At 50.6% G+C, this 25,473-nt stretch overlaps 1 protein-coding gene across 1 annotated transcript in view; it reads left to right on the top strand.

The window, feature by feature from the left end:
• Positions 1-25,473, top strand: part of gmpr (guanosine monophosphate reductase) — a 177,831-nt gene that overhangs the window by 146,409 nt on the left and 5,949 nt on the right. The gene's annotated exons all lie outside the window — the stretch shown is intronic.

Here is a 25,473-nt window from a genome sequence, read left to right as displayed (position 1 = left end):
TCATCACCCAATGATCAATCATTTTGATGTTGGCCATTGACCATCATGAAGACAGCCAGCATTTTACTCCCAGAAGCATTGGACATCTATGTTCCGGCTTGAGGTATGGCTGTCACATCTGTACAGTTCCTGGCTAGGCCTTCAAAAGTGGAAGTCAGGATTTCCCAAACTGAGCTTTTGCTGCCTCTCACTCCAGCGCCTTGGATTGTCACACCTCTCCTGCACCTACAGCACCAGTTAGACATAAAGGCAACTGCCCTGTACATTTTCCCATTCGACATTCCCCAGGAAAGATTCAAGTTACAGCACTGGTTAGACATAGCGTAAAGCAACACACTGTCCATTTAATAGTCAAAGTATCTGCCAGTCTCCCATGAAGTCAAAAAGGCCATGTTTTCTTGAGTACTCTCGTCACAAGTTGAAATGATCATCACAGAAACCATCACAATCTCGTGCAGTAATCTTTGGATACTCAATCTGCTTAAATATTGACCAAACATTTTTATGAAAAAGGCAGCATCTTTTTTAAGAGAAGTTTCCAGTTCAAGGTGTAATTGTTTTCCTAGCTGAGTTTAGTCTGTACCATTATTGGTGTAGGCAGCTACTTGGAACATCACTGGCTTTACCAAACTCAGCCTTCCTCATATCTAGGATCAGCCCCCTTTCTACCAAGCTGAGCCACAATCCCTCCCAGGTCAGCACATTCCAGCTCGGCAACTGCCTGTGCAAGTAACTGTTGAAGGGTGTAGACCTAAACTATTAATCACTTTTTATGATCAGCGAAGAAACCAATAACTTTTTACAAAGAGGAATCCCCACAATGCCAATGGAAATAAAACCTCTGGAAAATAGTTCACGTATTAAAACTTTTACTGTACCAAACCAACTAAAATCACCATAGCTCAAACATTAATTAACAGCCGAAGGATACACCCTGACAGCAGATTTCCTGTAGGAGTAGCTGCAAGCAGCAGCAGATATTTCAAAGAGCTAAATTTCACTTTAAATACTCAATGCAACAAATAATTACAAGCACACTCATAACATCCCACACATGTGGGATCTCGTACAGTCAACCAGTCTTTCCAACTCTGCCTCCATTTTATAGAATTTCTTACTTCCCATCCAATTGTTTTGGCTCAAGTTGCATGCACCAGCAGCCACATGCCATTGGAAATTCTGGATGCTGTTACCACTGACAAGGCAAATGTCTACAAACTCTCTCACTTGGATCACAACAGTCCTTATGGTACAGAATCCCTGGAAACTCCTTTCTTTGACTGCTTTACAAAGTCTGGTGTACTATTCTCCCCACTTCAATAGCAGCAATGGATATTTCACTCTCCCTGCCTTCAGTGTTTTCTCCTTTCTAATTGTGAGTTTCAACTAATTTCTGGAAGACCTGCTTCAACACCAGGACTTGTTTCAAGAATGTCAAACAGAAAACTCGCCATTCAGAGAGAGCCTAACGTGTTTTTGCATGAACATAGAACATACAGTGCAGAAGGAGGCCATTTGGCCCATCGAGTCTGCACCGACCCACTTTAAGCCCTCACTTCCACCCTATGCCCGTAACCCAATAACCCCTCCAAACCTTTTTGGTCACTAAGGGCAATTTTATCATGGCCAATCCACCTAACCTGCACGTCTTTGGACTGTGGGAGGAAACCGGAGCGCCCAGAGGAAACCCACACAGACACAGGGTAAACGTGCAGACTCTGCACGTCTCAGCATTCTCAGTCTTCTGAACTGCCAAAATTAAAAAAAGGTTGAAGCGCAACCCCACTGCAATTAGCTTTCTGTTTACCCATTGCTTCTTACCGCTTTATCCCCATGGCAAATCCAGATCAAATGGGCATTTCCTGGAGCCTAGTAATGTCAAAATGAGAAAACCAATTAACCCACTTTCAAAATACCCCCAGACATTTCATTCTTAGAGGGACATCACACATATGAAAACGCAGGATTTTCCAAGTACATGGGCTATTACACTTTACAGATGCAGACTGACCTACTTTGTATTTCAGACACCCAGTTTTTCCTTGTTTAAAAAGGGCAGAGGCGCCTTTGATGGCTAAAACTGTTTTTCCTTCTGGTGGCAGCCATGGGGTGAGCAGTCGCATTCCGCTTGAGGTAGATGTTTTTTGAAACTTCCCCACCCGAATTGTATTGTGTTTTGAGGGCAAAAGGTGCAGGAGTGCCCAGGGAATGTAATACTCCTCTTGTGGAGCTGGTGCGTGGCTCATGGGACAAGGAGTGCCACGAGGAAGAGAGAGCAACTGGAGCAACAAAGTTTTCATGGTGCGGCACATGAGAAGATGGCGGAGAGCAAGGGGCCAGCGCTGTCCACCTTGAGGTCGACGGAACAGCAGATGAAATTCCTAAATGGCAAACTTCAACAGCAGAGGAGGGGGGCCTCAAGAGGATTTGGCCAAGGAGGTGGAGCCGCTTAGGGCGGTGAACGAGCGACTGGAGCAGAGGCATGAGGCTCTGGGCCTGATGATTCAAAAGGTGGAGGAGTCGGTGATGGGGCATGAGGGTCTGTTGACCTTGTTGGAGGTGGAGATGGGGCTGGTGTTGAGCAGCCAGAAAAGGCTAAGGGAGAAGCTGCAGGAGGCAGAATCTGCGGATTGTGGGATGCAAGAATGCATGGAAGGTGCAGAGACCACAAAGTATGTGGCGAGCATGTTGGAGAAGCTGCTGGTGGAGGGGGTCTTTGATCAGCCCTCGAGGTGGATCAAATTATGCACATATTTTTTTTTTGTTGTGATTTTTATCAATGACTTGGATGATGAAGTTGAAGGTTGGGTATAGTATATTTGCTGATGACACTAAGATTGGTGGAGTAGTGGAGGAGTTGCCTGATAAGTGTGAGGTGATTCATTTTCGTTGGACAAATTTGAATGCTGTTTACAGGGTTAACGGCAGGGTTCTGAAGAATGTGGAGGAGCAGAGAGATCTCGGAGTTCATGTCCATAGATCTCTGAAAGTTGCCACCCAAGTGGTTGGAGCCGTGAAGAAAGCCTATAGTGTGTTAGCATTTATTAACAGGGTGATTTGAGTTTAAGAGCCGTGAGGTTATGCTACAAGACCTTGATTAGACCACATTTGGAGTATTGTGTGCAGTTCTGGTCACCTCATTATAGGAAGGATGTGGAAGCATTGGAAAGGGTGCAAAGGAGATTTACCAGGATGCTGCCTGGATTGGAGGGTAGGTCTTATGAGGAAAGGTTGAGGGAGCTAGGGCTTTTCTCATTGGAGCGAAGGAGGATGAGAGGTGACTTAATTGAGGTGTATAAGATGATGAGAGGGATAGATAGAGTGGACGTTCAGCGACCTTTTACCTCGGGGGGATGTAGCTGTTAAAAGGGGGCATAACTACAAGGTTCATGGTGGAAGATGTAGGAGGGATGTCAGAGGCAGGTTCTTTACTCGGAGAGTGGTTGGGACGTGGAACGCACTCCCAGCTATGGTAGTGGAGTCGGACACTTTAGGAACTTTCAAGTGGTTATTGGATAAGCATATGGAGTGCACTAGAATGATTGGGAGTAGGTTGATTTGATCTTAGTTTCAGACTAGATGGGCACAACATCGTGGGCCGAAGAACTGTACAGCACAATACAGGCCCTATGTTCTATGAGGTGGAGGCACAGGTGGGGGAGCTGCCAATGACGATGATGGTGAGGCTGCATCGGCTCTTGGACAAGGAGAAGATCCTGTTGTGGACAAGACAGACCAAGAAGTGCACCTGGGAGGGGTGTGAGCTTCGGATTTACTAGGACCTGGGTGTGGAGTTGACCAAGCGGAGGGCAGGGTATAATTGGATAAAGGCCACCTTCTACAAGAAGAGGGTGAAGTTAGGGGTTTTCTACCCCACTCACTTGTGGGTGACACATCAAAAGCAAGAATTTTATTTTGACTCGCCGGTTAGGCGATGGATTTTATGAGAGACCATGGACTGGGAAAAGCGTGAGGACATTGAACTTTGGAGAGGAGTTCTGTGTAAAATGTGGGGTATATTAGGTGGATGGATTGGGGCAGGGTTTGAAGGCGTGGCACATGGCGCAGTGGTCAGCAGTGGGGCTATGGCACTAAGGACCTGGGTTCAAATCCCAGCCATAATTGGGTACTATAAAATTTTTTTAAAATCTCCCTCTGTACCCGAACAGGCGCCGGAATGTGGCTACTAGGGGCTTTTCACAGTTAATTCATTGCAGTGTTAATGTAAGCCTACTTGTGAAAGTAAAAATATTATTATTATGGGGGAGTGGTAATGGTGAGTGTGCCTTTTGGTTTTCTTTGTTTGTTGAGGATTGGGGGGGGGGGGGTGGAGATGGGCTAGGTCTTTGTTTGAGGGATTGCTGACATGGGTGTGGTTGGTGTGGTGCAGTTGGGAAGGGAGAGATGGAGGCGGACATCTTGGGGTGGGCCAGGAAGAGAGTGTGACGGGGGCCGGGGTTTGTGGGGGTGGAGGGGAAGTTGGTTTAAAATATGATATGGCTGATTGGCAGGGAGCCCTCCCAACCAGGCTAGTTACTTGGACCATGCAAGGGTTGAAAGGGCCGGTTAAGTGGTCGCGTGTTTGAGGAATCTGAAGTCGAAGTTGGGAGACCAGACAAGGCTGAGGAAGGGATGGGTGAGGCAGGTGTCCCACTCAGGGTTGGACATGAAGACGAGGGGGGATGGCAATTCTGGTTAATAAAAAGGTGGCGTTTGAGGTGGACAGTATTGTGGTTGATGGAGGTGGGGGTTGTGGGGAAGAGAGAGCGAGAGAGACAAGGCATGTGATAGTCAGTGGGAAGCTGGACAATGCCGGTATTCCTGGTGAATGTTTATGCCCTAAATTGGGACGATTTGGTCTTTACGAGGTGAATGTTAGGAAAGATCCCGGACCTGGACATGCGCCAGCTGATAATGGGAGGGGGGGGAGCGATTTTAACACTGTTCTGGATCTGAGGATGGACCGATCGAGTCCTACATCGTCAAAGGTGGCTAGGGAACTGAGAGGGTTCAAGGATCATATGGCGGGGGGGGGGGGGGGGGAGGTGGTGGACCTGTGGAGGTTTGGGAGGCCGGGGTTGTTGGAGTTTTCGTACTTCTCGCACATGCACGGGGTTTACTCCCAAATCGATTTCTTTCTGATGGACAAGGTGGGGGTGGCCGAGTCGGAGTATTTGGGGATCATGGTTTTGGGGGTATTGGTGAGCGACCTGGCAGAATTCCTTGGTTTGGTGAAGGTAAAGTCGGAGGAGGGGTTTACCCGGACGTGGAAACTGTTCATTGATTTCTTCGTGGACTGAGGGGTCAGCAGGTGGGGGGGAGGGGGGGTTTGGTATTGGGGAGGTTGGGGCCTGTTGTTTCTGTTCATGTGGATGTTTGGTCTTCGGATATTTTCATATATTTTTGTAAAACGCAGTGAATAAAAATATTTAACAAAAACTTTTTTCCTATCTTCAGGAAATCTGCTTTCAGTCATCACACTATCGAAAATATGCTGAGTCACAGTGTTGAATGAGACAATGAGAAAAATTCATAAACCTTGTAGAAAAAACACCATCAAAAAATCCCCAGCATTCAGCTTGCATAAAATGATAGTAAATTCAGCTGGAGGAATGCTCACAGCCACAGAACAGATTTGGAAGTGTATTTTCTGTCCTTGGGGCGGGGGGGGTAATAAGTTTCTCTTACAATAGCAAAATACTGCGAATGCTGTATAGCTAAAATAAAAATGGGAAAATGCTGGAAATAATTCAGCAGCTCTGGCAGCACCTGTGGAGAGAGACAAAGTTAACGTTTCAGGGCCGGGATTCTCCCCTGCCCGGCGGGGCGGGGGGTTCCGGCGTAATGGAGTGGCGGGAACCACTCCGGTGTCGGGCCGCCCCAAAGGTGCGGAAGTCTCCGCACCTTTAGGGGCCAAGCCCTCACCTTGAGGGGCTAGGCCCGCGCCGGAGTGGTTTCCGCTCCGCCGGCTAGCGGGAAAGGCCTTTGGCGCCACGCCAGCCGGGGCAGAAAGGTCTTCGCCGGGCGATGCGTGCGTCAGCAGCTGCTGACGTCATCCCCACGCATGCGCAGGGGAGGGGGTCTCTTCCGCCTCTGCCATAGTGGAGACCGTGGCGAAGGCGGAAGAAAAAGAGTACCCCCACGGCACAGGCCCGCCCGCGGATCGGTGGGCCTCGATCGCGGGCCAGGCCACCATGGGGGCACCCCCCCCCCCCACGGGGCCAGATCGCCCCGCGCACCCCCAGGACCCCGGAGCCTGCCCGCGCCGCCTTGTCCCGCCATTCAAAAGGTGGTTTAATCCACGCCGGTGGGAGAGGGCTGACAGCGGCAGGACTTTGGCCCATCGCGGGCCGGTGAATCGCCGTGGGTGGGCCCGCCGACCGGCGCAGCGCGATTCCCGCCCCCGCCGAATCTCTGGTGGCGGTGAATTCGGGACACGTCGGGGGCGGGATTCACGCCAGCCCCCGGCGATTCTCCGACCCGGTGGGGGGGGGGGGGTCAGAGAATCACGCCCCAGATCTGTGACCTTCCATCTAAACTGGGAAAAGTTAGAAATGTAATAGGTTTTGAACAAAAGTGAAAGGTGGTGGGGCTGGGAACAATACAAAAGGGGAGGTCTGTGACAGGGCTGAGGGCAGGAGAGAGCAAATGACAAAGTGCCAAATACAAAAGGAAGTAGTAATGGGACAAGTAGGAAACAAAAGATGTGTCTAGAGGAGGTGTGTATGGCAGGATCATGAATAACTGCAATCAAAAAGGAAAGGAAAAAGAAACAAGAGAGGATAAAACAAATGAGCAAACAGAAAGGGAGCAAAGCTAGGGGCAGACGTTATGATGTAAAAGTGTTGAACTCAGCGTTGTATCCAGAAGGTGTGAAGTCCCTGATTGGAAGATGAGGGGCTGTTTCTCGGGATTGTGTAAAGCTTCAGAGGAACATTGCATGAGGCCAAGAACAGAATATGTCACGTGAGAGCAAAGTGGAGAATTAAAACGACAGGCAGCTAGAATCAGGTTCATGCTTGCAGAGGTGTTCAGCAAAGGATTCATCTGCTCTGTGTTTGGCCTCCCCAATGTAGAGGCACTATGCATCATCAGCAGTGAAAACTGTATACTGAATTGAAAAGAGTACAAGTAAATCCCTGTTTCACTTGGAAGGAGTGCTTGGTGCCTTGAATGATGAGCAGGGAGGAGGTAAAAGGGCAGGTGTTGCATCTCCTGTTTGCATGGATGGATGCTGTAGGAAGGGGGGCGGGTAGACCAGGATGTCCAGGCAGCACGGTAGCACAAGTGGATAGCACTGTGGCTTCACAGCGCCAGGGTCCCAGGTTCGATTCCCCGCTGGGTCACTGTCAGTGCGGAGTCTGCACGTTCTCCCCGTGTCTGCGTGGGTTTCCTCCAGGTGCTCCGATTTCCCCCCACAGTCCAAAGGCGTTCAGGTTAGGTGGATTGGCCATGCTAAATTGCCCTTGGTGACCAAAAAGGTTAGGAGGGGTTATTGGGTTACGGGGATAGGGTGGAAGTGAGGGTTTAAGTGGGTCGGTAGAGATTTAATGGGCCGAATGGCCTCCTTCTGCACTGTATGTTCTATGTCACAGAGGGAATGGTTCCTTCGGAATGCTGAAAGGGGAAGGGGAGATGTGTTTGGTGGTGGCATCATATTAGAGGTGATGGCAATGGCAGAGGATTATCCGTTGAATACAGAGGCCAGTGGGTTGAAAGGTGAGGCTAAGGGGAACACGACCATGGTTCTTTGAAAATTAATTTCTCACCCAAAGAGATGACATCTCTAACAGGGTAACATTCCCCCAGAATGAGTACAATAAATACAGAGCAAAAAGGTACGATTAGGAAGAATAGGGTCAGAAGAAAGGAGGATCTGGAGGAGTTTTGGTACATAAAAGTTGTTGACTCGTGGGATCCTTCATGAATTGAGGCAGTGGAGCAGGTCAGCTTTGAAGTAGCATTAGTCAGTGCTATCCTCATGGATCCTAATGAAACCTGCTTTTTTGTGGGATATGCAGAACATTCATTGTTCCAGTCCTACCCCTTCCTTTGCCAGTTTTTCCAGTGCCGTACATTACTGAATACGTTGTTGCCACCCTGTTCTTAGCCTGAACTGGACAGTTTCATCAACTTTGCCTCCAATTTTTACGCTTTTACCTTCACAAGATCTATCTCCTTCTCTTCCCTTCCTTAACTTCTCTGTCTGCATTTCAGGCAATAGGCTAGTAACCAATATTCACTAGAAGCCCATTGACTATCACAGCTACCTTGACTACACTTTCTCACACCCCTCTTTTTGGAAGGGCATCATTCCATTTTCCCATCTCTGTTGCATCTATTCTGACAATCAACCTTCCATACTAGTACTTCCATATCCTTCTTTTCTCACTGTGGTTGGCTCAACCCTTGAACAGTCCGGCCCATTTCCAGAACTATTGCTCTCACCTCTTTCCCTCCTTCCCAAAACCGTGATGGGATTTGCATTATTCTCAGCTTCCACCCCACCCGTCTTCATACTCAACAGATCCTCCTCGGTCATTTCTGCCACCTTCAGCCGTCCACCAACGCAGAGACACTCACTTTGGTGGGTGACATTAGTGGACAGATCTCTGGGGCACAATCTAGTGAGCACCACATCAGTTCACATCAGGTGGAAGCAGGAACATTGAAGGGAGACAGCAGTTGGAGGTCTACTGGAACCCAGGACTCAGCAGCGTTCCAGTCAGATGCCGAACCTCTGGACAAGGTTCTGTCAGGGTTGATGCAGATGATAGCACAAACCATGACATTCAGCAGGGGATGTCAGGTACATTTCCATAGCCTGAATAGCCAATTGTAGTCCCAAAGGATTTGATCGCAGGGCATGTGCCGACCACGTGGGGCACCAAGGCCAACACTCCTCGGGTGGTGACCGCAGTGGAAAGCTTGGAGCACGACGACAGCCTCTTGAGTGGTGCTGCCCAAGAAATGGCTCAGTCTGTGACGACCATGGCTGAGGGTCTCAACATCATGTCCCAGTCATTGAGGGACGTGTCCCAGAAACAGATGGACATTGCTGCGGCACTCCTGTGGCCCAGTCACTGAATATCTCTGAGGGCATCGGCACCATGGTGTAGACAATGGGGAGCCGTCAGGACTGGCATAGCCAGATGACTCAGAGGCCTCCGTAGCTCACTCCGTAGCTGCCCCTCTGTCCCATGGAGACCCTCAGGGCCCTCCGGGCACTGTCAAGGAGGAGGAAGTGCTGGAGGCCAACCTGGGTCAGTGCATATCAAAGGCAGCAGGCGAACAGGGTGGCATGGTGACGCCTGTGGCACCAGTAAGTCGGTCGGGACCCTCTGGCTTCAGGCCCTCCAGAGGATGACCGCCAAGGGCATCAAGGCCACAAGGCAATGGAGGGGGAAAGGAGGGAGATGGGGGAAGGTGAGGGGAGGGGGGGGGGGGGGGCGGGAAAGAGAAGGGAAATGGGGAGAGGGGTTGAGTTGATGGCCATACCATGTCCTATGTGAATCTGGTGAGGATGAGGGCCTCCCAGGTCCTCCGAGCATGTCACACCCAGTCAGCTCCGGCTCCTTCTGTGGCTCCTCCCTGGGCTCATCCTCCAAGTCGCCTCCTCCTCAGATGAGGCCTCATCTTTTCTCCTCCTTCAGCATGTCACTCTGCTGCTGTGCCAGGTTGTGGAGGGTACAGCAGACCACCAAGAGGGGGAGATCCTCGGTGGGTGGTGTGTACTGCAGGGCACCACCAGAGCGGTCCAGGCGTCGGAACAGCATTTTGAGCAGTCTGATGCACCGCTCAAAGACAGCACGGGTGACAGCATGGGCCGCATTGTATCGGGTCTCCGCTTCAGTCTCAGGCCTCCGCACCGGCGTCATCAGCCAGGACCTCAGCGGGTACCCCTTGTCCCCCCAAGAGCCAATCCGTGTCACCAATTTGCAGGATCCACACCAGCAATATTTTTAATCTGGAAGGAATTGGAGAAGGAGTGAGACCAACAATCAGTTAGGGCTTCCATCCTGGGACCCTCAAATCCCCAAGCCCCCTTACCATGACTGTCCCCCCTTCTCTCAGAGTGCCATTCAGCAAGCCAGTTGTCCTGGCAAACCTTGCTCTGCACACTCACACCCCCAGCCACATCAGGAGCCCCTAGACAGCAGACCTTTGCCGGGAACATTAGGGAGGCCATGTTCAGGTCCTCTCCCCGGATCCACACACTGACCCGTTAGCCACGACAGTATCTCCACCACTGAAGGCCTGCTCTTTAGTGTTTGATTGTTGGCAGCTGCCTCTATGGTGCTGACGCTCCCACAGTTCAGGCACACTGATGTTTCCTTGAGATGCACTAATCATCCTCTGACACATGGCACATGCACCCTGGAGTAGTCCAGAACTTTGTCCACCCAAAGATCACGCCCAGCGAGGACAAGATCCAGATTGTGACATCTCACAAGGTTCGGATGAATCTCGTGAGACATCTCAAGAGTCGCGAATCTCGTGAGAGGCCACACCTGAGATCCAATGGCCTCGTTGCGTCACCAAGTCGGGTGCCACGATGCCGGTAAATCGCGCCCAATATTCCTGTACTTGTAGCAAGATTTCCTTATTCTTGTACTCCAATAGTCGTACAGTAAAGGGCAGCATGCCATTTGCCTTACTACTTGCTTTCTGAAACCGCATACTTGACGAATATACCCATGTCCCGCTGAACATCAACATTTACAAGTTTCACGCCTTTTAAAAAATATTTTCCTTTTCTCCACACATCCCCACAATATACTCCTTTTCTCCCACTCACTTCATTTGTCTATGGGCATGCACTTCCCACTGCATTGTGCCTGGCACCGATCCATTTATGCTGGGAGCATCATGGGAGGAGCCCAAAATAGGTTTGCATAGGGCGCGAAACTGTGCATGAGTCACCTAACCCATGGCACCAGCCGCGATCTAGGTCACGCTCCCTTTTCAAAACGGCACCCCAATTTCTGAGGAGCCGATCGAGCTGACGGGTTTAGTTCCGCACAAAAGAAAAATATTCTAATTGTGGGAATCGCTGCTGAGAAACACCCCAAGTCCCAAAGGTGTGAGTGAACACGGGTCTGGATCTCACCAAAAAAGCCCATGGTTAACACCTAAAAAGCCAGCGAGAAACACCCCACCTAACACGCACAAAACGACACTTCGAAATATTGATGTGCAGTTTTGGTCACCATACCTAAGGAAGGATATACTTGTCTTGGGGGTATCCTAGTGAAGGTTCACTAGATTGGTTCCGAGCATGAGAGGGTTGACCTATGCTGAGAAGCTGCGCAAATTAAGCCTATACTCTCTAAATTTTAGAAGACAGAGCTGATATCATTGAGACATATGGGATTATAAAGGGGTTTGACAGGGTAGACTCATGGGGATGCCATGCATACGGCGGAGAATTTTACGACGCATCATCTGGCCGCTAGGAGCAGCGATCTTGCACCGCACAGGGGGCCAGCACGGCCCTGGAGCGCCTCACGCAACTCCAGCTGCTGATTCGGGCGCCAGCGTGGGTCCGCGCATGCGTGCCACGGCAACCCGTGGAGATGGCAACCCACGCACGTGCGTGGACCATGCCGGCCCCCGGGCAACATGGCAGAGCCCTACAAGGGCCCGGCGCGGAGGAACATAGGCCCCCCCCCCCGCAATTAGTCTGCCAGCCGGTGGGTAGGCCCCGATTGTGGGCCTGGCCACCGTGGAGGCCCACCTCCCCAGGGTCGGATCCCCCGCCCCCCCCCCCTCCCCAGGGTCGGATCCCCCGCCCCCCCCCCCCCCCCCCCTCCCACCAGGACAGCCCCCGCAGCCAGAACGGCAAGGTCCCGCCGGTAGGACCACACGTGAACGGCGTCGGCGGGCATTCGGCCCATCGAGCGTGGAGAATCGCCAGGGGGGCCGCATTGAGCACCCTCTGGTCGGCGGCCCGGTGTCGGAGCACGATTTGCACCCCCCACCCCCACCCCCCCCCCCCCAACGACGATTCTCCGACCCGGCGCAGGATCAGAGAATCCCGCCCATGTTTTCCCTGGTTGGAGAATCTAGAACACAGGAGGAACATTCCCAGGATAAGGGGTCTATCATTTAGGACTGGGATGAGGAGAAATCTCTTCACTCAGAGGGTTGTGAACGTTTAGAATTCCTATTCCTGAGGGTTGTGGATGCTCCAACATTGAGTATATTAAGGGCTAAAATTGATAAGAGTTTTGGGGTGTCAGGGAATCCAGGCATATGGGAGGGTGCAGGAAAGTTGAGTTGCAGCTCAAGATCAATCATATTGAATGGCAGAGCAGGCTTGAAGGCCTGTATATTGCTCTACCTCTGCTCCTGTTTCTTCTGGCATCACACTCTATCATTTGTGGGCTTCTGTACACATTGGTGTTACATTCTGCTAGTTATATCCGTTCAGCCTGAATGCAAAAGTTTACCGAATTTAAAATGTAAGTTACACCCTAAACCACTTAAGCTCATATTATCAGTGACCTTTTAGAATCCTTCCCTTTGTTCCCGTTTCTTTTCTTTTATTATTTTTGATCCGTGGACCCATAATCGGAATGAGTCTTTAAGCAGTGGACTCTAGCTCAAGCAGTCTGCTAGTCAGGACAGTCTGTTCCTAGGTTTTGTATTTTGGAGAGGTACTGGGTAAATCTTAAGAACCATCTTTGGAGGAAATCAGTTTGATTGGTTGGCTGGCAACCTGTGAGTTGGCCAGGGACAGTGTTCTGGCTGACAACAGTCAGTGATTGGTTCCTGCGTGATGCATCTGAGAGAGTGGGGCATAAGTGATTAGACCTTGAAAGGAAAAGGAACTCTCTCTCGCTGCTGAAGTAAAGAACTGCTTTATTGTTCTAAAACCAGTGAGTGCCTGACACATCTTGACATTTAAAACGATCTTGAATCTACAAAGCAAGTAGACCACCTAGCCAGAGAAAACCACCTCAAGCTGAGAAGGAAGAAATATCAAAGCAAAAGCTTGAACTCTTGAAAGATTTTAACTGGAAACCATCCTAGTACTTCAGAGATCCTTTATCTTTTTATTTTATCGTTAGTATGTAGAGTGCCGCAAGTTGGAAGGCTGGGTGGGGGGGGGGACGGACGATTTGGGAAAGGGGTATTAGGTAGTCAGTTACATTTTTGTCAGTTCAATTTTATTATTGGTAAATAATAAATGTCATTTGTGTTAAAGTTAGGAACCTGGTGCCTGCAGTTTATTGAGCTCAGCCAAGATCCTCAGGCCTATTTTAAAATAACATCTAATTTCACTTGTGTTGCAACTCCAGGTAAAGTGGGGCTGGAATTGAGCATGCACTAGCCCAGGGGGTCATGACACCATACTTACAGCTGGCACACCTTAACTCAAAATAGTGGGAAATGGGAGTTTCTGCTACCAATACGTGTCTGCTTGGAAGGGATCATCAATTGTGCTCATTGTTTCCAATGCACAGGAACCAACCTGCTCAGCAGTGCATTTAAAATTACTCACCCGTCAGTGCAGCGATAGTTAACTCTATTTGCACGCTATTCCAATTGAAATCACTCACTACATTAAAAAATACGCATTAATAAATTAAAATCAGTTTAAGTCAGTCAGCTCACTCATTAAAACAACAAATACAGAGCATGAGACAGTAAGAGGTTTGGAACGAGAGAGAGAGAGACAGAGAGAGAAAAAAAGATGTGTCCTTACCGTTAGATCTTCAGCCTCAAGGCAATGGGGTAACAAAAATCAGTGTTTTTTACAGGCATCAGTCCTGACACCTGGTTTCTGTTCACCACTCAATTACTGTCACTTACTCTGCTCTCCAGTGCCAATTCATAAAAAATTTGGCATCTAGGACCATGCTAATTATTTTGGGTGAAGTGTAACTTTAAGTAGGAAAGATGACAAAACTTCAAGCATCTTTTGGGTTCAATTTTCTGATTGTGCCCGGAGCAGAAACGAGACCCCTTTCCATTCCTTATTCCTGCAGTGCCTCTGAAATTTTCCTAGAATTCTGCAGTCTCTGGACTATTCTTGAATATTTTAGGGTACCACCCGCCAGACTGCTAGGTCATTCCCCAAGAAAACATTGACCCCTTGCACAGGGAAATCTTGAGATTTCACCCACTGTTACTAGCCCCGGAACAAGCTCATTCTTCAAGTGAATTTTTACTCAGTTTGGTACCTCAATACATTCTGCAGTGAATCCTTGGACTAGTACATTGGAATTTGTTCTGGGCTTGCATGGGAATTCTTCAAATTTCCCGGCTAGCAGACAACCGGAGATTTCTTATCTTCTTTTCCGGTTCCTTGGAAACACTGGGGGCAATCTTCCCCTTGAATATAAAGTCTTGATAGGTATCAGCGCCCTCTGGAGGCTTTGCAGAAATGTACAACTTTCCTACTGTAATGTTTACTGTGATTCTCTGGGCGTGCCTGCAGTTCTTGACATGTCCTGGCTTGCCACATTGAGAGCAGACGGGGCATGGCCCTGCTGGTAATTTTCCAGACCCTTTTAAAAGTGGTGACTGGTTTGCTCTGTCTCCGCAACTATCCTTTTCCTTAGGATCTACGTCTGTCCCTTTTATCTCTCTGATGCAGGTCTGTGGTTGAGCAATTTGAGAGTCAGTTCATAGTTCTCAGTCATAACTGCAGCGGCCTGGGGCGGCACGGTGGTGCAGTGGTTAGCACTGCTGCCTCACGGCACCGGCGACCCAGGTTTGATCCTGGCCCCGGGTCACTCTCCATGTGGCGTTTGCACATTCTCCCAGTGTCTGTGTGGGTCTCACACCCACAACCAAAGATGTACAGGGTAAGTGGATTGGCCAAGCTAAATTGCCCCAAAGGGGGCGGGGTTGCATTGTTAGTAAGGAATGAAGTTAAATCGATAGCAAGGAGCGATTATAGAGACTTCCGGGTGCGGCTATGCAGAGCTAGGTCGCATATTCGGTAGCTCCCGCTTGGAACGGACTTTTGGGCTCTTACAGGGCCCCCACGGCATTTGTTTGACATTTCCCGGTGTGGCAGGAAGACTGCAACATTCCCCTGACAGTGTCCCCAGAAATGTTATGTCTTTTGGCTACCAGACCCGGCAGAAACAGTAAAAGATTTGGCTGTAACTGCAGGATTAACAGAGCCTCTTCCAGTATGCAGGCGGGGGAAGGGCAAGCTTAAAGCTGCAATCTGACCTGAGGGCCTTTATCAAAGTTGAATTCTAACAGCAGAGGGAACAACTGTGAAAAGATCTCACCAAGGCCACTGAAGAAGCGGGGACGAGGCTTCCGGTGGCGGCCATGGAGGAGTAGGTCGCGCATTCGGCAGCTCCCGTCTGGAATGGACACTTAGACCTTTTTCAGGAGTTTCCAGAGACATTTTGGGGCAGATTGGTGAAGCGAACATTGCCAAGAGGATTCCCTCTCGAGACTTCCGGTTGCGGCTATGCGGAGCTAAGTCGCACATTCGGCGGTTCCCGCAAAAACTGACTTTTGGGCTCTTTTCTGGCCCCCAAGGGCAATTTTTCGACGTTTTCCGGTGTGGGAAGGAGTTAATAATAGCTCCTCGTCAGTATATGGCTTTAACTAGGAGCGGGGTGACAAAAAAGGTGGTGGTGGACCAGAAGAAGGGAGGGAAGAAGGACAAAATGGCGGCGGGCGGAGACCAGGCAGCGTGGAGGCAGTGGGCGGAGGAGCAACAGGAGGGTATCCAGCGCTGCCTCAGAGAGATTAAAACGGACCTGCTAGAGCTGATGAAGGCTTCTATTGATAAGCTGCTGGAGACACAGACGGCCCAGGGGGTGGCGATCCGAGAGGCACAACAAAATATCTCTGACAATGAGGCCGAAATCTTAGTCCTGGCGGTAAAGGTGGAGGCGCACGAGGCGCTCCACAAGAAATGGCAGGAGCGGTTCGAGGAGATGGGGAATCGGTCGAGGCGGAAGAATCTGCGGATTCTGGGCCTCACGGAGGGGCTGGATGTGGGGGCCTATGTGGTCACCATGTTGAACTCGCTGATGGGAGCGGGGTCCTTCCAGGGGCCCCTGGAGCTGGAAGGGGCCCATAGAGTGTTGGTGAGGAGGCCCAAGGCTAACGAGCCTCCGCGGGCGGTGCTGGTGCGGTTCCATCGGTTCGTCGATCGGGAGTGTGTGCTCAGGTGGGCCAAGAAGGAGAGGAGCAGCAGGTGGGAGAACGCGGAGGTTCGAATATACCAGGACTGGAGTGCGGAGGTGGCGAAGAGGAGGGCCGGGTACAATCGAGCGAAGGCGGTGCTGCACAGGAAGGGGGTGAAGTTTGGCATGTTGCAGCCAGCGCGACTGTGGGTCACCTACAAGGACCGGCACCATTATTTTGAGTCTCCGGAGGAGGCGTGGGCCTTTGTTCAGGCCGAGAAGCTGGACACAGACTGAGGGTCGGGATGGGCGATTGGGGACTGCGGTGGATATGTTATGCCTATTTTTGGTTCGGGGGGGGGGGGGCCTCTGCATTGTTTTGGGTTTCTTTTTCTCTGTGTTTTTCTCTTTCGGGTTGGGGAGGGTGGATGGGGCGGGTTGGGCACTGTTTTGGTTGGTGGCGGGGCCTGGTAGGTGGAGAGCGCGGGATTTTTTTTCCCGCGCCAAAGACTGGGCGGGGGGGGGGGGGACCGGGGCGGGGAAGCGAGGATTGTTTCCCGCGCTTAGAACGGAGGGGGGAGAGCCTGTGAATGGGGAGCGGGAGAGGAGGGTGTGCCACACAATGGGAGGAGTCGAAGGGGAGGCGGGAGTTGCCGGGGTTAGCAGGAGTCAGCTGACTTGCGGAAGTGCAATGGGGGGGGGGGGGGATGGGGGGGGGGGGGAGTAAACCAGCTAGGGTGGGGGGGGGATGGGGAATCGAGTTGCTGCTGCTAAGATCAAGGAGGAGCTGGAGCGAGTGGGGTGGGTCGAGACGGGGGTATGCCGTTGTGGGGAACAGGCCGGGTGTGGGGTGTGGGGTGCGGGCGCGTGGCTGGCCGAGGAGGGGTCATGGCTAGTCGGCGGGGGAGGGGGGCGGGTTGCCCCCTGATCCGGCTGATAACCTGGAATGTAAGGGGACTGAATGGGCCGGTTAAGCGGGCCCGCGTGGTCGCGCACCTGAAGGGGCTCAAGGCGGATGTGGTTATGCTCCAGGAGACACACCTGAAGGTGGCAGACCAGGTAAGACTGAGGAAAGGGTGGGTAGGTCAGGTGTTTCACTCGGGGCTAGATGCCAAAAATTGAGGGGTGGCGATCTTGGTGGGAAAGAAGGTGTTATTCGAGGCGTCGAGCATTGTGGCAGATAATGGCGGTAGGTACATAATGGTAAGTGGTAAGTTGCAGGGAGAGAGGGTAGTACTGATCAATGTGTATGCTCCGAACTGGGACGATGCGGGTTTTATGCGGCGTATGTTGGGTCGGATCCCAGACTTGGAAGTGGGGGGCCTGATAATGGGGGGAGACTTTAACACGGTGTTGGATCCTGCACTGGATCGCTCCAGGTCTAGGATGGGTAGGAAGCCGGCGGCGGCTAGAGTGGTGAGGGGATTTATGGATCAAATGGGAGGGGTGGACCCTTGGAGATTTGCAAGGCCGGGGGCTAGGGAATTTTCATTCTTCTCACATATCCATAAGGCTTATTCTCGAATCGACTTTTTCATTTTGAGTAGGGCGCTGATAGCGAGAGTAGAGGATACCGAGTATTTGGCAATAGCCATTTCGGACCACGCCCCGTATTGGGTGGACTTGGAGATGGGGGAGGAGAGGGACCAGCGCCCGCTGTGGCGCTTGGAGGTGAGGCTGTTGGCGGACGAGGAGGTGAGCGAGCGGGTCCGAGGAAGTATAGAGAGGTACTTGGAGACCAACGACAACGGGGAGGTCCGAGTGGGGATGGTATGGGAGGCACTGAAGGCGGTGGTGAGGGGAGAGCTGATCTCCATCAGGGCCCACAAGGAGCGGAGGGAGCGGGGGGAGAGGGAGAGGCTGGTGGGGGAGATGGTGAGGGTAGACAGGAGGTATGCGGAAGAACCTGAGGAAGGATTGTTGAGGAAGAGGCGTAGCCTCCAGGCCGAATTCGACCTGGTGACCACCAGGAAGGCGGAGGTGCTGTGGAGGAAGGCCCAGGGGGAGGTCTATGAGTATGGGGAAAAGGCAAGCCGGATGTTGGCGCATCAGCTTCGGAAGCGGAACGCAGCTAGGGAGATCGGGGGAGTTAAGGACAGGGGAGGGAGCGTGGTGCGGAGGTTGGCATCAATGGGGTCTTCAGGGACTTCTACGAGGAATTGTACTGATCCGAGCCCCCATGGGAGGAGGGAGGGATGGGCCGTTTCCTGGACCAATTGAGGTTTCCAAAGGTGGAAGAGGGACTGGTGGCGGGACTGGGGGCCCCGATTGGGCTGGAGGAGCTGATCAAAGGGATAGGAAGCATGCAGGCGGGGAAGGTACCAGGGCTAGACGGTTTCCCGGTCGAGTTCTATAAAAAATATATGGACCTGTTGGGCCCGCTGTTAGTTAGGACCTTCAATGAGGCAAGGGAGGGGGGGGCTTTACCCCCGACGATGTCCCGGGCACTAATCTCCTTGATCCTGAAGAGGGACAAGGATCCCCTGCAATGTGGGTCTTACAGACCGATTTCCTTGCTAAATGTAGATGCCAAGGTGCTGGCGAAGGTCTTAGCCACGAGGATTGAGGATTGTGTGCCGCAGATCATCCATGAAGACCAGACGGGGTTTGTGAAGGGGAGACAGTTGAACGCGAATGTGCGGAGGCTTTTGAACATTATCATGATGCCGGCGAGGGAGGGGGAGGCGGAGATAGTGGTGGCGATGGACGCTGAGAAAGCCTTCGATAGGGTAGAGTGGGGGTACCTGTGGGAGGTGCTGAAGAGGTTCAGGTTTGGGGAGGGGTTTGTCAGGTGGGTTAGGCTGTTGTATGAGGCCCCGATGGCGAGTGTGGCCACAAATAGGAGGAGGTCCGAGTACTTTCAGTTGCACCGAGGGACGAGACAGGGGTGTCCCCTGTCCCCCCTGCTCTTCGCACTGGCGATTGAACCCTTGGCTACGGCACTGAGAGAGTCGAGGAACTGGAGGGGGTTAGTGCGGGGTGGGGAGGAGCATAGGGTGTCGCTTTATGCGGACGACCTGCTGCTGTATGTGGCGGACCCGGTGGGAGAAATGCCAGAGGTAATGAGGATCCTTAGGGAATTCGGGGACTTTTTGGGATACAAGCTCAATATGGGGAAGAGCGAGCTGTTCGTAGTTCAGCTAGGGGACCAGGAGAGGGGGATTGGCGAGCTCCCACTAAAAAGGGCGGAGAGGAGCTTCAGATATTTGGGGGTCCAGGTGGCCAGGAGCTGGGGGGCCCTGCATAGGCTTAACTTTACAAGGCTGGTGGAGCAAATGGAGGAGGAGTTCAAGAGGTGGGACGCGTTGCCGCTGTCCCTGGCGGGTAGGGTGCAGTCAATCAAAATGACGGTGCTCCCAAGGTTTTTGTTCCTGTTCCAGTGCCTCCCTGTGTTTATCCCGAAGGCTTTTTTCAGGCGGGTTAACAGGAGTATAATGGGGTTTGTGTGGGCGCGAGGGACTCCGAGGGTGAGAAGGGTGTTCCTGGAGCGGAGTAGAGATATGGGGGGGCTGGCGCTGCCCAACCTATGTGGGTACTACTGGGCCGCCAAGTGGGTGATGGAGGGGGAGGGGGCTGCATGGAAGAGGCTGGAGACGGCGCCGCTGCCGCTCCCTCCAAAGAGGTATACCACGAGCCCGGTGGTGGTGGCGGCCCTCAAAATTTGGGGGCAGTGGAGGCGGCATAGGGGGGAAGTTAGGGCCTCGGCGTGGACCCCATTACGGGGGAACCACCGGTTCGCCCCAGGAAGAACAGGTAGAGGGTTTTCGGGGTGGCACAGGGCAGGGATACAAAAGTTGGGGGACCTGTTTGTGGACGGGAAGTTCGCAAGCTTGGGTGAACTGGAGGAGAAGTATGGGCTCCCCCCGGGGAACACCTTCAGGTACTTACAGGTAAGGGCGTTTGCCAGACGGTAGGTGGTGGAATTCCCACAGCTACTGCCACACACAGTACAGGACAGGGTGCTCTCGGGGGGAGGTGGGTGGGAGTGGGGAAGATCTCGGAAACTTACCAGGTGATGCAGGAGGAGGAGGAGGCCTCGGTGGTGGAGTTGAAAGGTAAGTGGGAGGAGGAGTTGGGAGAGGAGATCGAAGAGGGGACGTGGGCAGATGCCCTAGGGAGGGTGAACTCTTCCTCTTCGTGCGCAAGGCTCAGCCTCATACAGTTTAAGGTGCTGCACAGGACACACATGACCGGGACAAGGATGAGCAGGTTCTTTGGGGGTGAGGACAGGTGTGTTAGGTGCTCAGGGAGCCCAGCAAATCACACCCATATGTTCTGGGCATGCCCAGCGCTGGAAGAATTTTGGAAGGGCGTAGTGAGGACGGTGTCGAGGGTTGTAGGATCCAGGGTCAAACCGGGCTGGGGGCTCGCAATATTTGGGGTGGCAGAGGAGCCGGGAGTGCAGGAGGCGAAAGAGGCTGGAATTCTGGCCTTTGCGTCCCTGGTAGCCCGGTGAAGGATTCTCCTTCAGTGGAAAGATACGAGGCCCCCAAGCGTGGAATCCTGGATCAGTGATATGGCAGGATTCATTAAATTGGAGAGGGTGAAATTCGCCTTTAGAGGGTCGGTACAAGGGTTCTTTAGGCGGTGGCAACCGTTCTTAGACTTCCTGGCAGAACGATAGACATTGGTCAATGGCAGCAGCAGCTCGGGGGGCGGGGGGGGTTACTTTATTTTTGTTTATGTTATTTACACTGGAGGGTCTGAGGGGGTGTATACACCTGTTGTCTTAAGTCGGGGTGTTAATGTTAATTTATTATTTAGGCACGGGGGGAGGGGTTTGGGGGGTTGCTTTCTAAGATTGTGTTTTGTACTTAACCCTGTTGGGTTCTTTTTTCTTTCTCATTGTGTTATTGATATTTTATGAAAACCTTTAATAAATTTTTTTTTTTAAAAAAAGGAGCGATATAGGATCAGAAGGCAAAGAACCTCTGTGGGTAGAATCATAGAATTTACAGTGCAGAAGGAGGCCATTCGGCCCATCGAGTCTGCACCAGCTCTTGGAAAGAGCTGCCTACTCAAGCCCACACCTCCACCCTATCCCCACAACCCAGCAACCCTACCCAACACTAATGGTAATTTTGGACACTAAGGGCAATTTAGCATGGCAAATCCACCTAACCTGCACATCTTTGGACTGTGGGAGGAAACCGGAGCACCCGGAGGAAACCCACACACACACTGGGAGAACGTGCAGACTCCGCACAGACAGTGACCCAAGCCGAGAATCGAACCTGGGACCCTGGAGCTGTGAAGCAATTGTGCTAACCACTATGCTACCGTGCTGCCCGCTAGAGGTAGAGTTGAGGAATCACAAATGTAAAAAACCCTGACGGGCGTTATATACAGCAGTAGTCAGGATGTGGGGCAGAAAATAAATCAGGAGATAGAGAAAGCATGTAAAAAAGGCAATATCACAATAATCATGGAGGACTTCAATATGCAGGTGGACTGGGAAATCAGATTAGTAGTGGATCCCAAGAAAAGGAATTTGTGGTATGTTTAAGAGATGTTTTTTTGGAGCAACTTGTAGTAGAGCCCCCGAGGGAAAAGGCAATTCTGGATTTGGTGATGTGTAATGAGGCAGACTTGATTAGGGAACTTAAGGTGAAGGAACCCTTAGGGAGCAGTGATCACAATATGATAGAATTTACCCTGCAGTTTGAGAGGGAGAACCTGGAATCAGATGTAACGGTATTACAATTAAATAAGGGTAACTACAAAGACATGAGGGAGGAGCTGGCCAGAGTTGATTGGAAAAGGAGCCTAGCAAGGAAGACAGTGGAATATCAATGGCAGAAGTTTTTTGGGGTTATTCGGGAGGCACAGGAGAAATTCATCCCAAGGAGGAGGAAACATGGTAAGGGGAGGACAAGGCATCCATGGTTGACGAGGGAAGTCAAGGACAGCATAAAAGCAAAACAAAAAGCATACAAAGTGGCGAGGAATAGTGAGGAGCCAGAGGATTGGGAAGCCTTTAAAAGCAAGCAGAGGACAATTAAAAAAGCACAGTACGAAGTCTTACAACACCAGGTTAAAGTCCAACAGGTTTGTTTCGATGTCACTAGCTTTCGGAGCGCTGCTCCTTCCTCAGGTGAATCCTGAGGAAGGAGCAGCGCTCCGAAAGCTAGTGACATCGAAACAAACCTGTTGGACTTTAACCTGGTGTTGTAAGACTTCGTACTGTGCTCACCCCAGTCCAACGCTGGCATCTCCACATCACAATTAAAAAAGCAATAAGGGGGAGAAGGTGAAATGAGTGCAAGCTAGCTAGTAATATAAAAGAAGATAGTTAGAGTTTTTTTCAATATATGAAAGGTAAGGGAGCGGCAAAAATAGACACTGGACCACTGGAAAACGTGGCTGGATAAGTAATAAAAGGAAACAAAGAAATGGCAGACAAACTGAATAGTTACTTTATATCAGTCGTCACGGTGGAAGACACCAGTAAGATGGCAGAGCTCCAGAAGAATCAGGGGGCCAGAGGTGAGTGCAGTGGCCATCACTAAGGAGAAGGTTCTGGGGAAACTGAAAGGTGGATAAGTCACCTGGACCAGATGGACTACACCCCAGGGTTTGAAAAGAGATTAGCTGAGGAGATTGTGGAGGCATTGGTGGTGATCTTTCAGGAATCGCTGGAGGTAGGAAGGGTCCCAGAGGACTGGAAAGTGGCTAATATAACATCACTGTTTAAGAAGGGAGGGAGGCAGAAGGCGGGAAATTATAGGCCGGTTAACTTGACTTCGGTCATTGGTAAGATTTTAGAGTCTGTTATTAAAGATGAGATTGCGGAGTACTTGGACGTGCATGATAAAATAGGACTGAGTCAGCACGGCTTTGTCAAAGGGAGGTCATGTCTGACAAATCTGTTAGAGTTCTTTGAGGAGGTAACAAGTAAGTTAGACAAAGGAGAACCAGTGGACGTGATTTATTTAGATTTCCAGAAGGCTTTTGACAAGGTGTTGCATAGGAGATTGTTAAATAAGTTAAGAGCCCATGGTGTTAAGGGTAAGATCCTGGCATGGATAGAGGATTGGCTGACTGGCAGAAGGCAGAGAGTGGGGATAAAGGGGTCTTTTTCAGGATGGCAGCCGGTGACTAGGGTGTGCCACAGGGGTCTGTGCTGGGACCACAACTTTTCACAATATACATTAAAGATCTGGAAGAAGGAACTGAGGGCACTGTTGCCAAGTTTGCAGATGATACAAAGATCTGTAGAGGGACAGGTAGTATTGAGGAAGCAAAGGGGCTGAAGAAGGATTTGGACAGGCTAGGAGAGTGGGCAATGAAGTGGCAGATGAAATACAATGTGGAAAAGTGTAAGGTTATGCACTTTGGAAGGAGGAATTTAGGCACTGACTGTTTTCTAAATGGGGAAATGCTTAGGAAATCAGAAGAACAACGGGATTTGGGAGTCCTTGTTCACGATTCTCTTAAGGTCAACGTGCAGGTTCAGTCGGCAGTAAGGAAGGCAAATGCAATGTTAGCATTCATGTCAAGAGGGCTAGAATACAAGACCAGGGATGTACTTCTGAGGCTGTATAAGGCTCTGGTCAGACCCCATTTGGAGTATTGTGAGCAGTTTTGGCCTTGGAAAGGGTCCAGAGGAGGTTCACAAGAATGATCCCTGGAATGAACAGCTTGCCGTGAGAGGAACGGTTGAGGACTCTGGGTCTGTACTCATTGGAGTTTAGAAGGATGACGGGGGATCTTATTGAAACTTGCAGGATACTGCGAGGCCTGGATAGAGTGGACGTGGAGAGAATGTTTCCATTTGTAGGAAAAACTAGAACCAGAGGACACAATCTCAGGCTAAAGGGATGATCCTTGAAAACAGAGATGAGGAGGAATTTCTTCAGCCAGAGGGTGGTGAATCTGTGGAACTCTTTACACAGAAGGCTGGTAAGGCCAAATCACTCAAGACAGAGATAGATAGGTTCTTGATTAATAAGGGGATCAGGGTTATGGGGAGAAGGCAGGAGAATGCGGATGAGAAAAATATCAGCCATGATTGAATGGCGGAGCAGACTCGATGGGCCGAGTGGCCTAATTCTGCTTCTATGTCTTCTGGTCATAATTGGAAAATAAAAAAAAAACTGCAGCTGCCCTTGCTGAAGTAACCTGGTGTTCCTCTAGGTGCGTTTTTGTATTATAATTTTAAACCCCTCAAAAAAATAACAATTCCTGTATCCCTTCATCGGTATGTGCTATTTTTAAACCATGGACCCACTGGTCAGATGGGATCTGGTTAATGTTTTTGAAATCCAAGTAGGTGTGTGTGGATTTCTCATGGAAATTGGAACTGCTGACAGTAAGCCACTGATACCAACTTATAAACACCAAGAATTGGGGCTTTGGTCTGTTTGTAATTAACCGTCACTTCAGGGGACAGTGTAGAATAGATTCCCTCGGCCTTTGCTGGGGAGGCAGTGGCTTAATGGTATTGTCACAGGACTAGTAATCCAAAGACCCACAGAGTCATGCTCTGGGGGATCCAGGTTCAAATCCCACCATGGCAGATGATGACATTTGTATTCAATAAAAATCTGGAATTAAAAGTCTAAAGATGACCATGATTGTTGTAAAACCCCATCTGGTTCACTAATGCCCCTTTGGGGAAGGAAATGTCATCCTTACCTGGTCTGACATATCTGTGACTCCAGCCCCACAACAATGCCCTCAAGATGGGCAATAAATGCTGGCCCAACCAGCGACGTCCACATCCCAGGAACGAATTTAAAAAAGCTGACCCTGTATGAGTGTCCACAATCTTGTGGCCAATCTTGCTGATAGGATACCTTCTCAAAAGTAGCAAAAAAGGATTCTACGCCTTCCTGTTCAAATTTGGGAATAAATTTGGAAAATTTGGGAATAAATTTGGAGAATTTGAGGACCTCAAATCCTGTTTGCACCGTTCCCAGACAAAGTGAGGTTTTCCCAAGCAACCTCAAGCTGTATTGGGTGTCTCTCTGTGCCTGCAACTCCCAATTTTTGGAGTTGGAAAACCCCTGTTTCTCCAGCTTCCCTCTGTTCGCTTTCCTGAAACTTTAGCTCTGTCCTCAGCTTTTCCAGCTGTAATTTAGCTGAAGTAACTTGGTCTGGTTCCAATTGGCTTCTTCTCCATGTTCTGACTCTGGACTGAGTCTCGAGAAACTGATGTCTCTTTATCTGTTGGGTAATTTAAGTCCTACCTGTTTAGCTATGGCTTTTAGCTGTTCTCTGTTTAAGGACACTAATTTTGTTGCCACGTTAAGACCTCCTGTTCTACAAACAACTGTGCATCAAAACTAGCCATCTTAACTTCAATTGTTGGTAGTTTCAAAAAGTTTCCTGCTGCAAATTCTCATTTATATCAACAATTTGG

This window comes from Scyliorhinus torazame, chromosome 6 (genome assembly GCF_047496885.1).
Source record: "Scyliorhinus torazame isolate Kashiwa2021f chromosome 6, sScyTor2.1, whole genome shotgun sequence".
In the NCBI taxonomy this organism is placed as follows: domain Eukaryota; kingdom Metazoa; phylum Chordata; class Chondrichthyes; order Carcharhiniformes; family Scyliorhinidae; genus Scyliorhinus; species Scyliorhinus torazame.
The sequence above is the reverse complement of the archived record's forward strand: the minus strand, read 5'-3'. Positions and strand labels throughout refer to the sequence as shown.